An 18,583-nucleotide genomic window follows, 5' to 3' on the forward strand; every position below is an offset into this window, starting at 1 on the left:
GGGCAGCGAAAACATCCACCAGCTGTCTTTGCTAAACGGCACAGGACACGTTCACGAGCACCATGTCAGCCCGTGGGTTTACTCACTATCCATCATCATGTTCATATATATATACATATATGTATATTTAATTTGTTTTCTGTCGCCATCCACTGTATGTGACAGTGTGACTAGTTTGTTTCCCATCCTTTCACACCCGTCTTTCATCACAACATCAAGTCTCATGTGAATTCCTACCCTGCGCCGTCCCCTTCCACACCCTACAAGGCAAATATTCCCTCAAGGCCGTTCAACGGTGCTGTAAAACAGTCCTGTTGTCACAAATTGCCAGAACCGTAAAAGCCAGCACAACAAGCACATACCATTGACATAAATACATATGAGACGAACCAAATGCTGCACGGTGCAAATTTGAAAGGTATTAATCCCTGTTGATATGAGCATTAATGTATGTATAGTATATACTTGGACATACATTCCTGTCATTTGCAACCTATCTGACCTCAAACTCTATGAGGTGAATCCTGAGCTGAGATCATCTTATTTTGCACGTGTTTAGCTTAAGGGACAACCAACAGACTCCACCCGTGTGAGAGTATTAAGTTCATTTCTCTTTTAATTGTCAGCTCTACATTTACTCATTCCTCCGGTTCTCCATACAGTCAAACTTAAAGGGTTGGCTCATCAAAATACATTAAAAAAAATCCACATTTTCTTATTGTATCTAGCCATGCAGATAGTCTCATTTGCCCAGGTTTTCAGATAGCCACCGCTGAGTTTCTCTGGCACTGCCCCAGTACAATGAAGATAAATGGATTTTAATATATGCTTCTCACAGAATTGAAAATACTCAGCAGCAACATCTCTTTCTCTCAATAATCCAGAGGCGTGGTTGTGAACATTTTTCATTGCAACTATTTTCTAACAAAGAAATAGTCCCTATGAAAACTGTTGACAGTGCAGTGTGTGGATTATCCAGAGTAAAGCAGGCATTGTTTCCTTTTTTAAAATATGTTTTTTTATTGCTTTGTGCACCACAAACAAAATTCCATTCGTCTCCATTGTACTGGGCTTTGTGGAAGATATTTCAGGGGTGCATACAAAACCTATATTTCCAAATATCACTAGAATGAAGTAAAAAAATACATTTTATTTGAAAAATGGATGAACCAACCCTTTAAATAAATCTTCTCTTCTACAGTTTTTCTTCAATGTCATACAAGTCCCACAGCTCTAGCCTACTCCCCTCCCATCCTTCATCCGATCCAGCTCTTAGTCGCTCCACCCCTCTACTCCTCCATCCAGCCAAGAGTAGTGTATGTGCAGTGGAATCTGGGATTATGAACAAAACTCAGCTGGTTGTTTTTATTGTGGGGTGGCTCCCCCCTCAGCGTAGTTACAGCTGCCAAATACGTCATGTTTTCCCTTTCCATGCCAAAGCACACCCCTTCTACTCACTGATGGTAAGATAATGTTGGGCGGGAATGGAAGGGTGGGAGTTAAAGGACAGCACTTAAGAGACGGGACCCTGAGGTCAGGAGGTGTGGTCGGTGTGATGAGCCAGTGATGAAAAATTAAAAGATGAAAAACTTTCCGGTTCATGAAAAGGTTACAAAAACGCCAGAAAGGTATTAGCAAAGTCTGCTGATCCTGCATGATAAATTATTTGAAACATTAGGTCACAGTATTAAGTGGAAAACTGCAACACAGATAGACAGGCAACACATGAATCTTTTCCCGCAAACCCCTTACCTCCCACCATCAAAGAAGGGTTAAAGACGGGTTAATACTCCTGTCAGTGCCCCTGAACCAAGGCACTGGCAAAAGAACTGGAGAAAGTCCCCGGGCGCTGCACTGTGGCTGCTCACTACTCCTATAGCGTGTGTGTATATGATGGGTCAAATGCAGAGGATCAATTTCCCTTCGGGGATCAATAAAGTACTTCTTCTATTTTCTGCAAGAACAGGAAACCCATGCAAACAGGGAGAACATGCAAACCCCACAGAGAAAGGACCTGGGACAGCCGGGGTTCAAAGTCAGGACATTCTAACAACCGAGCCACTGTACTGCACATAAACACAATGCAGTATGAACCATCGTGTATGGTGTTCATTCTGACCAAAACCGAAACTGTGAATAAGACAACATGAATTCTCTGAAGCTTAGGCAATAACAGAATAACTCTCCTATTGGCTCTGTTTTTGGTCTCCTGCCATCCCTGAGTGAAATACTTGGCTCTTCATAGCTGCTAAATGCTCCACTATTTTCACCAGCTAGTTGATAACTTTGTCTATCATTTGGTGCTGGGTAGGTGGTGTGCAGTGGGGGGGTTTTTAGAGCTTTTTTTTTTTTTTTTTCTGAAAATAGCTGCCTGCTGGAACCGATGTTGACGAGAGCAGCGAAAGTGAACGAAACAGTAAAGTTGTGGGCCATAAAACCAAAACAAAGAGCTGAAAGATGCTGTGAAGCTCCCTCAAGCTGAGGGAAACTGCAGAGTCTGGTAATAATTCTTTAAGGGTCACTATGAGCAACCCTCATCCATGCCATATAAAAATATTGATGATAGATTTTGATAAATATGTGTAAAAAGTAAACAAAATCAAATTGGATGAAAATTCAGGAAATAAGATCATTTATAAGATAAGATAAATAATATCTCAACGAGCAACTGGAAAGCTGCATGCTCAAGTCTAAACTTGGGAGAGGAAGTTTACTACACAAACCCTGTACTGTGAATACACTGTTACTGTGGAGGAGAGTAAACAAAACAGCTTTCCAAATTGCACCGGACAATTTAATCTCACCGAGTAATCTCAACAACAAAAGAAATGACCCGGCCTGATTTAACACAGGCACAATCACACAATGTATCAAAGCAGTAGGGTTGGACAGGGGAAAAATATCTGAATAAGTACACAAGCTTCCTAGAGCTGTGATCAAAACAGATCACATGCTGACCGTAAATAAGGCATAATTAACCCTAACTTGGAATCAATTAACACAACTCCATACGCAGTGTTTTATGTGTTTCAAAGACCAAAGAGGAGAGTTTGAAGAGGGAGTCTCAGAAATGTACTCTACTTGAACTTGATGATATGAAATATGTTTTTGACACATTGGCAGCGGTGAAAGGGCTTTTTTTTCCCTCTCTCATGCAACACCCTCAAATGCACACAACAGTATGCATCCACCCACATTGACATAGACATTCTCTCAAAACCCCAAGTGCATGACGACTGAGAGAGAGAGAGAGAGAAATATACTTCCACATAGTTTGACGAAAAAAAAAAACATGCATGATGGGAAATGTGCTATGCAGTTTCAAAGCTGGGATCCACATTAAGGGAGGGGTCCACTGTAAGACAAATATGGGGCCCCACTGACTAATGTGCACACATAAGGGAGTGACCAGACACATCCTACAAGTTAGCGTCCCATCAGACAACCATGTCAAAGGCCAGTTAGTTTTTAATTGTTATGTGCATTGACATTTTACACTTTCAGTCCTGATTAAAAAAAAAGTCACAACCCTGTTTGTTTAGTGTTAATTAAGTACGGGTTCATGTGTGGTGTGGTATGAGGTTATATTTTATGCGGCCAATTTTTAAATCTCCTGTGGTATTACTGTGGGATTTTCTGATGATTCATTCACTTTGTTGTTTCTTCCTGGAATTTATATGATTGCTACAATCATTGTTAAAAATGAGGGGACTGCACTGCATCACAGAAATAATGAATATACTAATGAACCAACTATGAAAATCTTAAATGTAATATTTTGTCACCATAGACACCTAAACAACAAATAACAACAGACACTTAAATTGATTTCCCGTCTGTTTCCTGCACATTGCTCCATGCTGTCGTTGTCTATTCCCAACATCTGCTGAAGGAAACAATCTGGAAGGCATTGGCTCTTTTTTCCAGTGATGCAACTGTCCACAGAAAAAAAATACATCACACCCTGTAGTAAACTACACTATAAGTCCACGCAATTGATCTCGCACCAATAATTATTTACTAAAACTGACTTCAGTGCGTTTTATAAGCCTAATTTATCAGGCGAATAAAGAGGTGTGATAGTGGCTTAAACATTCTTTTTAACTGAAACTTAAAACTTAAATGTTCATTTAAAAGTTAATTTAAAATGTACACACTTTGAAATAAGCATATAAACAACATTCTACAAGTGATTTACATCAACCCATACTTACATAATCCAAACTAGATATCAGATAGAGTGAAGCAGATAGAGGAAACTGAGATTTCAATGTGATATTGTTGTGTTAGGATGCCCCCTGCTGTGGTGTTAGGGGCAAACTGGGGGTAAGCTGGAAACATGTAAGTCACAGTGAAAAGAAACAAATAATAAACAAAGTGAAGGCAAATAATTTGTATAATGTTAGAAATGTGATAAACATGGCCCAACCAAAGTTTTAACATCAGCTATGTGGGATGTTGAATCTATTCCACAGAATGTTTTTTTTCTCATGCACATTGTGTCCAGTAATAATAAAGCTGCTTGATAAATGTGTTGAAGCGATAATCATCGCTGCTTATCCTACGCTGGAAAAGTATTTCAAAATAGAATATGTCTCATTACTCTCACAGGAGGAAAAGCACAGATGTAAATTTAAAGAAATAAATGATGGTTGAATTCCAATTAGCTGCTTTGTTTTCAGGTTGCTGGTATTGTGCGTGTTTGTTTACTGTCACACTGTCATGGCTTACTGGGACATTTAATATAGCCATTGGTAATGTTGTTAGTAACAATAACAATAATATAATAAGTCAATATATCAACATACCTTTCTTAATGACCTCTCTAGGTTAAAGGTCAACACTATACTGGTAAGAACTTCCTGCAGGATAGGCCACAACACATAGTGGTTAATGGTTCTAAATCCGACAATAGTTTTAAAAATAGAGATCCCACAAGGCTCTGTTACATCCCCAGTTTTTTTTTCCATCAACCAACATGTAACACTGTTAAACTAACACTATTACGTATAAATACGCAGGTGCTGTGGCCTTGGTGGCCCACTAGAATGATAAGCATTTCCTGTTGGCCTACCACAACTATATGGACACTATCAACATCACTGATGACAGCTCTTTGGAGATTAACTCTTCAACACAAAGGTGTGTTGCCGTCTGAGTCCTGTCAACATCACATCCTGGTGTCAAATTTATCTCTATTAAAGGACAGATTCACAGTCTTAAAACAATAGTCAGGTCCCCAAATGAACACTGAAAAAAAGGTTTTTCTTGCCAAAATCATTCAGAAACACTGTCCGAGGAAACACAAAGAGTGAATTTTATATGGCGGAAAATCCACTTGATATGATAACTCAGAGTCTCATATAAGCTTCAGAAAAAAACTTTTAAACTAATTTTTGCATAAAATGACTGAGTGGACACACTGTGGATTTTGGCCCCCATCACTCACATTGAAAGCGTATTTACTTTTAATCGCCAGTATGAACAGGAGGAATGATTACAGCAAGGAAAACCTCCTTCAATGTTCATATAGGTGCCTGACTGTTGTTTTAAGACTGACTTGAAAAATTGTGAACCTATCCTTAAAGAACAAATTAAAACTTTCTAAGATCATCAACCATGCAGGCATCAACTAGTTCCCAGATCTCCAGTCAGTAAAACAACCTTATCACACAATCCTTTCAAGAGTAATATGAACTTCCCTTGCCAGGACAAACATATTTAAACAAGAACGAATCAATTAATTCTAACTTCCATTAACATGATAAACAAGCAGAGAAGATTTACATGCACCACGGAATTTCCTGGGAATATATATAGCTTACATATACATCTACAATACATTCAATGCTCTATCTAAAAGTGCTACATCAGGTGTGTAGGCAGGTGTTTTGGAGGAAAACACAAAGGGGAAGGTTTTTTTTGGAAAGTCCAACTGCTACTACGAGTTTCCCCATCAACATGGTACTCTCCCAGAATTCACTTAACCGTTAATGGGGACAGATTTAAACCACTGCAACTGCTGCAGTCTTTCAGTTGATCCTCCAGTCGACTGAAAGGTGAAAATAGAGGAGCAGGGCAGTGAGCTTATGATCGTGTAATTACAATTATAAAGGTCACACGTTCACTAGATTGCATCCCATATTATGCAAATTCGTCAATAAAAACCCTTGTCCCTTTATAAATTAAAGGCTACTGTGGACTGAAACGAGTTTCCTGATGTATTCATACCACTGCACCCTCGTTGGCTCCTTAAAAGAGGTCAGGAGAGGTGTACAAACGAAGCTAGAGTGAAACCGGAGGTTCGTCAGAGTGACGACTCTCTCCTTGGCTGTACCACTCCCGTTTTGCGCCTGTTTGTAAACATGCGTCAGAAGCACGTGATCCTGTCGATGCGTTTTCAGCGACGTCCAATGAGAAAACGGGGGTGTGTGCGGTGGGCGCGGCTTGATTATGTTGCTGTGAAAATGTCGATGGATGATGTTTTTCATCAGGGTTGGGGACCACTCTGGATTTAATAATAACGAGGAGGTGGATGGGAGATTATGGAAGCGGTGGCTGAGTGGTAATGAGGTAATTTCGCAACGTGTTGCGAAAGAGGCGTGGTTGGTAAGTCATCTCGTCTCACAAGAGAAACTGTTTATTGACATCCAGGCTACTCCAATGAATTTATAACCTAAATCTGTATCCTGTCTGGATTTAGGTTACAGTGCGTCTGTGGTGGGCGGTAAGCCGTTGTAGTAACGTTATCCTACTTCATTTGCTTTTAAGTCGGTATAATCTTTCCTATAATGTCACAATTGCCACGCTTTGTTTGTTAAATATATAATTAGTTTTACAATTGTTCAAAGGCTTCTTCTTATTTAAAGGCATGCGTGACCGCGATTAGACTATTGCGATGTAGGTGCGCAGTTTCCAGCGTTGTTTCCAACGTTACCCGGAAATAAGCAAAGCATTCGCTCTCAGCTGTTTCCTTATAAAACATGTCTGTGCGGATTTGAGGCTCATTTTTCTTCGGAGCCGCTGAGGAGCAGGATGGGATGGAGAGGTGAGCTGGATGCTTGCTGCAGGAGGATGTTGCGCACTTCAGTTTACCTCAGGAGTGAAGTGGTCTGAGCATCCATGCGGCACTGCGTAATGATTTAATTGATGAGGTAGATTTTGCTGCTGTTTATGTCTATATCCCTTTTTTGTTTGTTAGCAGCGGCGCAGATATGAATGTCATTTTTTTCAGCTTTTGATATCCAGTAGTTTCCAATTCATAGCAGGAAGTTTAAAAGTAGGAGAAAATACTTTGAGCTAGTTATTGTCAAATTCGTAAGAGAATCTATATATTGCTGCTACTTTTTTCAGGAAATGTATATTGCGGGCCAGTCACTTGAATTTTGTTCCTATTGCACCTGTCAGAGCGTGTCATGATGTGCGTATATTAGCGTTTCCAGCTGAACAAACTGTATATAAACTGTAACATGTGTTAAGACATGTGAAAGTAGTTACCTCTTCATTCAAGAGACTTTGAGTGTGTATAGTTAAAATTATGTAAGATTGTTTTTCTCATTGCTCATGTGCAGAGACGACCTTAAATTAGTTTATTTCTTAAAACGTACTATTGTTTCTTTCTTTTTTTTTTCCCAATGTGGTTGTTTGTAAATCTATATATTGCATGTGCCTGCTGTGCCAGGGCCTTGACTCAGCTCCATCCATCCAGAGGTTTCTATGTCATACGCACTTTTTATTCCTGATGTAAACAAACCCCCCAATAGCAATACTCTTATTTAACACAGGATGGCGTATTTCTGCAGGCTTAGATCTTGTACTGAGCTTGAAGTTATCCTACAGAGTGGTTTTGAAATGAGTCTGTTTTTATTGGGAAATACTGATATAACAGTGCAGTTTTCACATCTAAACGAGGGCCAATAAATGTATGTTTTTATGCATTTTATGCCTAATAACTATTGACAGAAGGACTGGCACACCTATCGGTTGCGCTTTGGAAAACAAGTCATGACATCTTGTGACGTCAAAACCCAAGACTGACTGCAGTCAGTTGACCAATTGATTTGCTGACTGCTTCAGAGGCACAGAAAGAGAAAAGGTTCGATGTTGTGATAGAATAGGCCTTAATGAAATGAATATTTTTGGATAATCCAACAAAATAACAGAATTAACCTTTGAAATTTTAATTGCTTGCCCTCCTGATGAATATTGTTATTCCTCTTTTCACAGGCAGAAAACAGGTATTGCTTTCAACTCCCTGAAAGGTAAGCAGATTCAGTAAGACAAGTGGCACGACGGAGCAGCAGCACACTTTTTATATCAGGCATTGTCAAAAAGTTTTAGCCATCTGCCTTTCTGATTATCAGTTGCATATTTACAGTATTTACGTGTAGGGTGTGGCCAAAGGGTCAGCAGTCATATACATACAGTACTTACGACTGACATTTTAAGTTTAAAATTGCACCAAAAGTGCATCAAAAGTGTCGCATTAACTCCGAGCTCATTATATCTGTACAAAGGTTATTTTTCTCCGACTTGTCCAACACTGTGATGCCAGAAACTGCTGAGCTGACGGGAAACGTTTGAATGCATTATGTAGTATGTTTAACATGCCATGAAATAATGCCTGGGTTTTTCTCAGGACCTGCTGAGGTTAAAGCTCTCCACGACTTGTTTTTCATCATACAGCACACAACGCTGTAACACAAGCGGACGACGCCTGATGAGAGCCGAGTTTGCATTCTTCCGACTGCAAACCAGGTAATAACAGAAAAAGATGACGCTGTTTACTTTGAATAAAACATTGTAAATAGTTCAAACTTCTTTTGTTTACTCCGAGGTACTACTAATAAATACAGATCGATGTGCGCAGTTACATCAAGGAATATGTACAATTGAAATTTATGTGGATGCATTTAGGATCTATGCCCATTGTTCCCAATACAGCCAAAAAAAAATATCAATGGAGCTGACTGGGCACCTTTCCAAGGGGAGAGATTAAGGTTTAGGAAGTGGAACAGGCATGGCTGATAGATGACATGGCTAAAATTAACACACTGCCCACTGGATGAGGAGCATAAATAGCAGACAGGAAAGACTGGCACTTGGATGTATCTTTAAAGCTGCAGCGTGTCTCTGTCAACACAAACACATATCACTGTCGCAGTAAAATTCCTATTCTCGTTAGAGGCTACAGGCACGTATGTTGGGACAAGCAGGAATTACCAAGTAATCGACCGTGCTTGACTATCTGTAATAACTGGGTTTGGTTATAGTAGAACTGGCAGGGACACATTGAAGGCATCAGTTGTTTAATATCTTAATTTGAATGATTATCTTATAGCCATTCTTTTTTTTCCATATCCTCATTAGCAGGAAAAGTAGCACTAAACAGTCAAGTGGTCAACTCGCATGCAAATTTCTTAGTGTTGTTATAGTTGCGTAGGATGCACGTTGAGGATGTCTGTATCTTAAAGGAGCAGATAGACCTCGATCCTCAGATCAATACCCTCAGCATCTAACAGTCTCCTCCGAGCAAACATGCTTTGATCCCTCAGATCCCTTACATTTCCCATAAAGCTGAAGGGTGAAAGCTGATTCTTCTACAAATGCTCTCCTTTCTCAGTCCTGCAAGGTGAAGCTGTGAGCTCCATATCCTTTTGGTTCCAGTGGGGAATTAAGACATCACGAGCTACAAGTGCTTTTGGGAAGAAAGTTTACAACCACATAAAATGCCGGATGAAAATCTATATTTGTAATTGGAGGATAACGGAAAATATAAGGCATCAAAATAGAGGGATTGTTTGTGCTTTAATGGCTCAATGAAGCCTTTGAAATATCTGAAGTAAAACTAGGTTTAGGCAGCCAGTGAGACATTGTAGCAATATTCTCAAAACGTAGTTGAATGCAGTTCATCACTTCACCTCCAGCTAGTGGTTATGATGTTAGAAATAAAAATTGTCCCCTGTGGAAGTATTCCTCTAGGTTTTTAAAAATGATGACAAATTTATGAAGGCACTTGTTGAATGCGCATATTGTCATATATCTCTATAATAAATGGGTGTGGTGGTAAGCTGACACAGAAAGAAACTTTGTTTACCCTTTGTTAACTGAGACAAAGATTTCATTTCAGCTTAGCATATAAAGGGGACTTTATGCTTCAGAAATGCAGACAGACCTAATAGGCACAGCCTTGTTGAGAACAGACGAGCTCATAAAAGAGACAGAACCAAGCTTGTTCCTCTTATTGCCCTGCTGGACACTGTTTGCATTATTGTAGTGGTAGCTACACCAACACAAATTGTCTAATTTAACTAACTCTGAATGTTAACAGTGGGAAATCATTCGTAATTCATGGGTGTTCATCATCTCTTGATTTCAACATATAATATAATCCTATTAGAGTCGGATCCCCTTCTTGTTCATATGTCATGCCACAGCCCAGATAACCAGCTGGACTGTCCTTTTCCTTGCTACTTTCTGTGACACGGTGCTTGAATTAGCAGCATTATCCTGGAGTGGAGAGGGATGGCTACAATGGCATTCATAAAGCTGATGGAGCATTCCCGTTTTCGACTCCTACCCGTGTTCTAGGGCAAATTTAATCATTTCGATGATTTTTAAAAAGCCGTTTTTTGATTTTTAGGACATTGTTTTGTGGTGTTGCACTCTAAAAAGTGTTTTTCTCCTTTTATCCCCACAGCTTCGTGAACATTTAGAAATGAGGAATCATCTGATTGAGGTATGTGAACAATCAGATAAAACTGCAAAGACCCAAATTCTTTACACTGTGCTTTGTTTGACTGAACCAAAACAGACTATTGATAAGGCAGGAACACGGTACTGTACATTCCTGATTTAACTTTAACGGCATACATTTGCATAAATAATATACTATTATATATTAATTTACAGTTATTTTCTTTTAATCTCCTAGTCGTTTTACAAGATTCTCTTGAGTAGAAACAGAGGATGAAAAAGTGCTGTGCATTTCCTTTAGGGCAGAGCTGCGGTAGGAAACAAGTCAAATTGAAAGGGGAAGTACATATTGTAGGCCTTTTCATGGTAAAGTGTCAGCGTGAAGTTGTTACTCTGGATGTAAAAAGTGTTAACACTGAATGAGAAACAGCATAAATTCTCTACCAGAAATCACTCTGTTAATCAACATAACGGAATCACAAACAAATAGCATCATGATGTAAACCAGAGCACCATGTACTGTAAACATTCCCGTTTGTGCAAATTCATAGAGAAGCAGAATCCCATATTAGACATTAAATACTGTCTAATGTGGGATTCTGCTTATCTAAAAAAAGACCATCTGAGTGCTTATGCAACTGATATACAAGCTGGTGATGTGCCTTTAAAACCAGTGGGCTGTCAGGTGATCGAGGAGGCTCAGTCAGCTCAGCCTCACAGACACAGGAGCCAGAGTGTGTCTCTAACCGAGAGCAGAGAGGAGACTGCCAGAGAGGAGGGCAGCAGAGAGGGAGAGAGACCCAATTATAAGGGGACATGGGGGAAATGGGGACACAACAACGTCACAGAGTGGGGGACAGGGAACCATGGTGGTAGGGTCCCTTTAACTGCAATCTGCTCATGCTCACTTGCCTTGTGTGGCAGCTAGAAAGTGTGTTTCTGGCTCAGCTTGATCAAGAAGCTGCGTGTGTAGCCACAACAGTGATATAAAAGCACAGAGAATTAAGTGCTGCGTCACACTCAGGAAGAGGAATAGCGTGATCATGCGCGCATGTGCACGTCTGTGCGTGTGTGTGCGTGCATGTGCACGTACATATGCATCTGTGTGGGGTCTGATCTGTTTCTGTGTATATGTGTTAGTTCGAAGTAGCAGTCTAATAGCAGTTGTGCTGTTGCAACAAGATGAAAATAAAGAGTGCGTGTGTTTGAGAGGCAAGCAGAAAGGGAGAGAGAGAGGGAGAGAGATACAGGGAGGGAGGGAGAGCAAGTCAGAGAGTGAGAGAGGAGAGATTTTGGATTAGTTGCTACGTCACTTTTTCATGTCGGGAGAAACAGAAGCTGAGATAACAGAAGCCCAGTCATCGAGTTTTCCACCTGGAGTGGACACAATGGTTTCGGACAACCTCGGCTTTCTCTTCCTCTTCTTCTTCCTCCTTGGTAGTTTTCATCTGCACTGCCTGTCGCTACTATATGTGCCTGCATGTGTGTGTGTCTGTGTGTGCTGTGTAGTTCCTATGAGCTGGTATAGGGAGTTTCAACATGGATGCTGAGGATGTGACACAGTTTCTCTAGGTCTTGTTTTGATAGCATGGTAAGGTGTGTTTGTTGGGTGGGCAGAGGTGCGACAAAGGGGTTAACAAAAGAATATTCTGGAAGGTTCTTAATATCACAGCGAAGCTCAGTCAGGAATGTTTTGTTGAGAATTATCAAGGTATTCGAACACCGCTTTTTTGCCACCATCATCTCAAGGAATACGGATGATTACACTGGTGCAAATAGGTGAATACAATCATGCATGGTGCCGTCTGACTTATTATGAAACACTATTATATGTTTAATACACCACGATATGGGAGTGTGTACAGATGCAGCCAGGTGGACATCACAGCAGCCTTCAGAAATGACAAGATGAGTTGGTTGTTGAATTTAGCTAAGGGTGACATCTTTATATCGTTACATATGTATACACATGTACTGTATCTGTGCTGTTGACCGCTGGCCTACTTGTTGTGGTTAACTCTTGATGGAATTGAAGGAAAGGCAGAAACTGTTTGGTATCCAGCTGTATGTTGATATCAGACAACAGATCAGCTCGGCGTCTGTGGCTAGTGGCAATTCTGTCCTGTGATTTGTTTTCACCCTCCAGGGCCACTGGGATTTGGCAAAACCCTTCCCAAGACACATTTGTTTCTGCGTAGTTAGGAGAGACAGAGACGATGACGCAGTCATTTCTGGGTTGGACTTCACTTCAACCAGTACACAGCTTGTATCTCTATCCTCTCTCTCTCTGTCTGTCTATCTATCTGTCTCTCTCCTAGAGAAAAGCAGCAACGGAAGGGGCTAAATGTCATGGCTCAGGATCAGAGAGAGAGAAAGAAAGAAAAGGAGGAGAGGGAAACTGTCATAGATAAAGAGAGAGGGAGGAAGAGAGAGAAGTTGTTTACCTTGCTCTCTTGGTGACTCTGCTTTGGCTTCTCTCCAGTTCACATGCACTGAACTTCCTAAAGCTGCTGCATCACAGGCCATCGTGCCAAAGCTAGATTCTCATTGGATGGGAGGAGCTCCCCCTGGCTCCACAAGCTGCACAGCAGTGCTTTATTGGCTTAGTACAAGAAAGCAGCTGGAGTTCAACATCTGATTGGTTAAGAAGCGCTGTTCTCTTATACAAAGGTTTTTGCAGTTGCAGAAACACTTCTCTCTGGGTGTTAATATGGGTTGACCTGTTAATATATTGTTAGTTGTAAGTATAGTAAGTGGGGATTTTTGTAAAAATGGTCAAACGCGTTTCCTGTGGGGGTTTAGAGAAGTGGAAAGTGATAAATCGTTTTCAGCAGTGTTTATAGGGCACTTCACTGCTTGTATTTCTATTTGTAAGCGGACAATAGCATGTGCAAAGTGGTTATCGTACATTCATTGTCTACCCGATGCTGAGACTTCTGTGCATCCCTGATTTCTACAATGCAGTGGGCAAACCTCGGGCCTTGATAACGCTTTGTTTTACAGGCACTGTAATTTCCTAAAAATTTCCTTGGAAGTTTCCTGAAATGAAATGTGGTACAAACGACAGGGGAAATAGAGACAATGGTCTCAGAAGTTATTTCAGTTTACTTAGCTGTCTAAGTTTATAAGCAGGTGTTGATTTACACAGGACATTCCTTGAAAAAAAATACTAAAATCTTAATAAAGTAAATATTTGTTTATTTGTTGGAAAATGTATTCTCTATGTTTGTAGAATTATATACTTGCATGTAGACAAATTTCACTTCCTTCAGCTGTGTTTTGACCAAACGGCTCTCTAGGTTAGACAAACAATTAATCAGACTTAATTCATTGGCAGTGTACCAGTTGAACGCTGTCTCCATCTTCCTTATAATTTCTATCAAATTATATAGTCCTTTCCAGGAACCTTCCTATGAATTTACAGTTACATATCAGTTCCTATTTAGGAAATTGTAGGAGACTATAGGAACCATAAAATAAAGTCTCACCAAGGCCTTCCTGTTCACTGTGGACTGTCAGTAAAATACAGATGCTCAGTATCTTCTACAACATGCCTGCTTGCCACTATCTGGTACCTGTGTGTACGTGTCGAGGGTGGCAGCCACATGAATGATTTAAATCCCTGTACACATGTTGTCTTTTCATTCTCCTCGCTGGAAGTCCAAAGTCCGAAAGATGCCACATTACTGAAATGATGCAAGAGCGTGTGTGGCTGCCCGTGGTCTGCATTGCAGCTCCTGCTTCTACAGTCAGCGTCTCTCTCTCTCTCTCTCTCTCTCTCTCTCTCTCTCTCTCCCTCTCTCTCTCTCCTAAATGTGCTGATGGTATAACATACTGTATACTATTGCTGCCTATTTATTTTTCCACTCGTAAAGATGACTGTAAGGAAGAAGATGACCGGCAGATTCAGTGCCGAAGCTGCTGCTCTTCCTGTCACCTCACAACTATGGGGTTTAACACTACAGTTAGTTAGTCTATCAGTCTGTGTAGGTGTAGGCTACACATCAACACAAGGCCTAATCGTGACACACACAGTCAGAGACAGTACACTATTCCAACTTCCCTCCAGACAGTTGATTCATGATACGTCTATTTTTTTTTTTTTAACAATAAGCTGTATTTTAACTATTTTGTAGATATGTTCAAAAGTACAACTATAGCTAAAAAAAACTGCTTATCATGCATGTTTCATTCACTGCCGTTAAACCATTCAGATATTTACTGTTGGTATTTTATTCCTATTTCTCTGTAAATAGGGGCTGCCATGCAGATATTCACCCTTATGGGTTTCCCCAGGGCGTTCCACCCTGATTCTGTCGCTGACCACTCTCTGAAGGCTTCCTGTCCCTTTAAATCTTTTATAAGCATTACACAACAGGTCTAGTGGCACACAAGCAACAAACAACCCGAAACAGAAAACTGACAGGGTTGGGTTGAGCCAGCCAGGCGAAGGAACCAGACACCTACGGACATACAGACCCTCTGATCAGAGCCGTCACTCTGGCAAATCTGTGGCAATGTGTAAATCACATCTGATGTTTTGAAGCCAGAGCTTGGTTTCCTTGATTTGGCTTTAATCCATTTCAAGACAAGAAATATTTGTGGGAGTTGTCATTGTAAACATAAAGAAATTAAGGCAGACTGTGTGTGGGTGTGTGTTCTGGAGGGACAGGGACAATTAACTGTCAGTCTTTTCACCTGCATGTGAAAAGTAAAAACAGCAGGAAGATAAAACGCACATTAGAAACGGTTGGGTAGTTTTGTACTTTGTTGAAGCACTTGGCAACAAGTCAGTGAACTGGCCACTACCTGTCCCTGCCCCACCCTCTCAGTGTATTGTAGCTGCGTGTGTGCGTCATGGCTCTCATTGCCAGCGATTGACTACCACTTCCTTGCTTTTCCCTTGTAGTGGCTGGAGAGCTATTCTACCAAGCAACAGAGAGGAGAGGAATTGTCGAGGCAGCGGCAGGACTAGTGTCTGTCTGCACAGAGCTGCAGGTGAGCCTGTATGTAGTAAGATATACAGCGGTGTTTTGTGTGTCTGTTCTTGTTTGGCCCTTCGCACATCCGCGAAGCTTGGATCAAGTATCGGATCAGTCGCGTGGGTGTGTTAGAGAGAAATAGATTGAGAAAGAGAGAGAGGTGTTCTGGTGCTTTCTCAGTGGTTTTCCATTTCATCTCTCTCTTACTTTCCCTTCATTTGCTTTCCTCCTCTCTGCTTTCTGGCCTGTACCACAGCGGTGAATTAAACTTCTTTCTGGTCAGGAGCCTGAGAGCCTATACCATCCCAGAGTGCATTATATATGGGGTCTCTTACAGTCTCCAAGATCTGTCAGGCTTCCCTGTAACATCATCTTGATCCAGTCAAAAACAAGTTAGAGACAGACAACACAAGTTACAGCTCACTGTGCCCATTACTTATTTAAAGATACGCATCAGCGTAAAGGAGACTAATGAGGGATTGTTAAAGAACTTAATTGTTCTATTTGCAAATGGTAAGGCCTCTAGATCGACTGAAACTTAACATGACAATGCCTCTAATAGATGTTACCTCTTCATTCGCAGAGTTAACTCTTCCAACTGAAAGACTTAGTGTTGTTTGATTAAATGCCATATTGCTGTGTCTATGTCTTTCCCTTACCGGATTTTTCTTAGGGCGTCTCCTATCTTGATGAGGGTTTACAGTTTCAGGTGATGAGTGGTAAGAGTGAAGTACCTGATGAGAAATAGATGTCTAACAATAAACAAAATACATAATTAGTTCGATGTCGACAAACACTTGTAATTCTTGTCAAAATGTGGATGAGAACACGCTGTGTGCCTAGAGTACAAACTTTTTCATGCCAAGGGATCCTAAGTTCAATTTCTGCCCCCTACTTCCATAACACATTTTGCCGTCTTGAAAATATTAATTCCAATAATGAGAATAGTCCAATAAAAACATTTAGTATGTGTTAGAGACTTCAAATCCCGGACTGTCTCTAAGGCAACTGCCATATCAGTACGTATCACATCTACAGTATTGTTCTAGGCTCTTTGTTAATTACACATGCATGCGGATATCACGCTGCATGTGTATCTCCTGCTGCATCTGAGTCACTCTTTTGTACTCTCAAATTTCTTTTTGTTTCAGTTAGTCTTTCTAAAAAGTTTTTGAAATCCCCAGAGGGGCTCATGTTTCTACTACATCCATTATAAAGGAGAATTGCTTATTTCTCGTGTCAAAGTGTCAACTGCTACTAATTGTTTTCCACTATTTTCTGCTAATTATATTTTCCACTGTTTTCTAGATTCAAAAGCGTTTTACGCCACAGAACAATGCCCTTTGTCAGAAGTGCCCCCCTTGGAAGCTGGTTTCAGATGGTGGCTTAGAGTATTGTCATCTATCTAGCACCATTTGAAATCAGTGTTCTTAGGGTGGGAAGTGTGTTTCACTTACCAGCAACAGGCAGCTGTGATGTGTCACAAGAGGTGTTCAGTGATAAAGGTGAAATTAAGAGACTTCACCTGGAAGGTATCCCTCTCTGAAGCGACCCTCAGCGAGCTACAAGCCACCAGTGCACAGTGATGTTTGGACAGCTCAAGCTCTTTGTCCTCTCTCCAAGGTTGACCGATTTCTTTTGGTGTTCAGAGTCTGCTTTTGTTTCTAGCACCATTTGAAATCGGTTACAGTGAAGGACAGATCTCATCTTTCCTTGAGGATTTTGCAACTAAGCTGTGCCCTTTATTTTACAGATTGTGTGTTGATTATGGTGACATTTTGTTAAGAAAAAAAAACAAAAAAAACAAATTACTCTCACAGTGGCTACTAATAAGCCTCTTCGGAAATTACTAGTGGCAAGTTCGCCATTGATCCAGTGTCTCTCAGTCATATCTGATAAGATGTTTGCAATGGAGAAAGAAAAATTCAGATCATTTACTTAAGTAAAATATATAATGCTTAATAAAGTAACAATACCACAATATCAAATTACTTTTACTTATATTTTATTATTATATATCATTGGATTTTCAGTACTGATGCATTAATATGTAAGCAGTTTGAGAGAATTATAACTACTTCATGTAATGTTGGGTAGTTTGATCTATAACAATGCATCATGTTTTCTATGTAAAATCCTGTCTAAGTAATTAGCAGATTTACTGTCAAATACGTGGAGTCACACAAAAATTGTAATATTTCCCTCTGAAATTGAATAATGTATAAAGTAAAATTAAATGAAAATAGTACAGCACAGTACTTGAGTAAATTTACTTTCCATTACTGGATATTTTACTTCATGAAGGGATCATTTGAAAATTTCAGTGTCAAATCCACAAGGTGGCACTGTATAACATACAATACCACATTACAGGGATTATGCCTCTGCACCTACAGTCTCAGGTATGTTTAGGGTAACTGTAAACTGTTTCCATTTTAATCACTAACTCAGTTAAATTATGTTTTCTTTCATTACATGGGACCTAACATCTGCTTCACCTAAATAATGTAATGTAATGGCCTATTAAATTTTTACTGTAAAGACTTGTGCTTTTACTTCAGTAAATCACATCCACAAGTTAAATGTTTAGTATGTATAGGCCTTGCAGTAAATATTAATTTGAATATTGTGAGATAATTACAAATTACTACTGTATTACACCTTATTCATGAATAGCGACACCTATATACTGTATATCAGATGACTCATCTGTAATGTGGACAATAAAATTGTTAATTTGTCAGTTATTTCCATTGACATTTCTGTGTATTTCTGTTTGTCCTCTCTACATCTCTTTCTAGGCCCCCTCTGCACTCACTCCGTTAGCATACATATAATACACAGGATAATATAACTGAACATACATGAGGGGGTAACAAATGCTGCATGTATTTTCATGAGTTTCA

General features: G+C 40.0%; 1 long non-coding RNA gene across 4 annotated transcripts; it reads left to right on the plus strand.

Annotated features, from left to right (window-relative positions):
• Positions 1-6,504: 6,504 nt before the first annotated feature.
• LOC121895929 lies at positions 6,505-18,434 on the plus strand. Of its 4 annotated transcripts, none has more exons than XR_006095872.1 (4): positions 6,505-8,757; positions 10,700-10,738; positions 15,605-15,693; positions 16,986-18,434. It is a non-coding gene; the product is annotated as an uncharacterized LOC121895929 (long non-coding RNA). The 4 variants fall into 4 exon arrangements; XR_006095869.1 differs by having other exon boundaries at positions 6,505-8,095; positions 8,227-8,757; positions 15,605-18,434; XR_006095871.1 differs by having other exon boundaries at positions 6,505-6,609; positions 7,963-8,757; positions 15,605-18,434.
• The last annotated feature ends 149 nt before the right edge of the window (positions 18,435-18,583 follow it).

This window comes from Thunnus maccoyii, chromosome 4 (genome assembly GCF_910596095.1).
Source record: "Thunnus maccoyii chromosome 4, fThuMac1.1, whole genome shotgun sequence".
Taxonomy (NCBI): Eukaryota; Metazoa; Chordata; class Actinopteri; order Scombriformes; family Scombridae; genus Thunnus; species Thunnus maccoyii.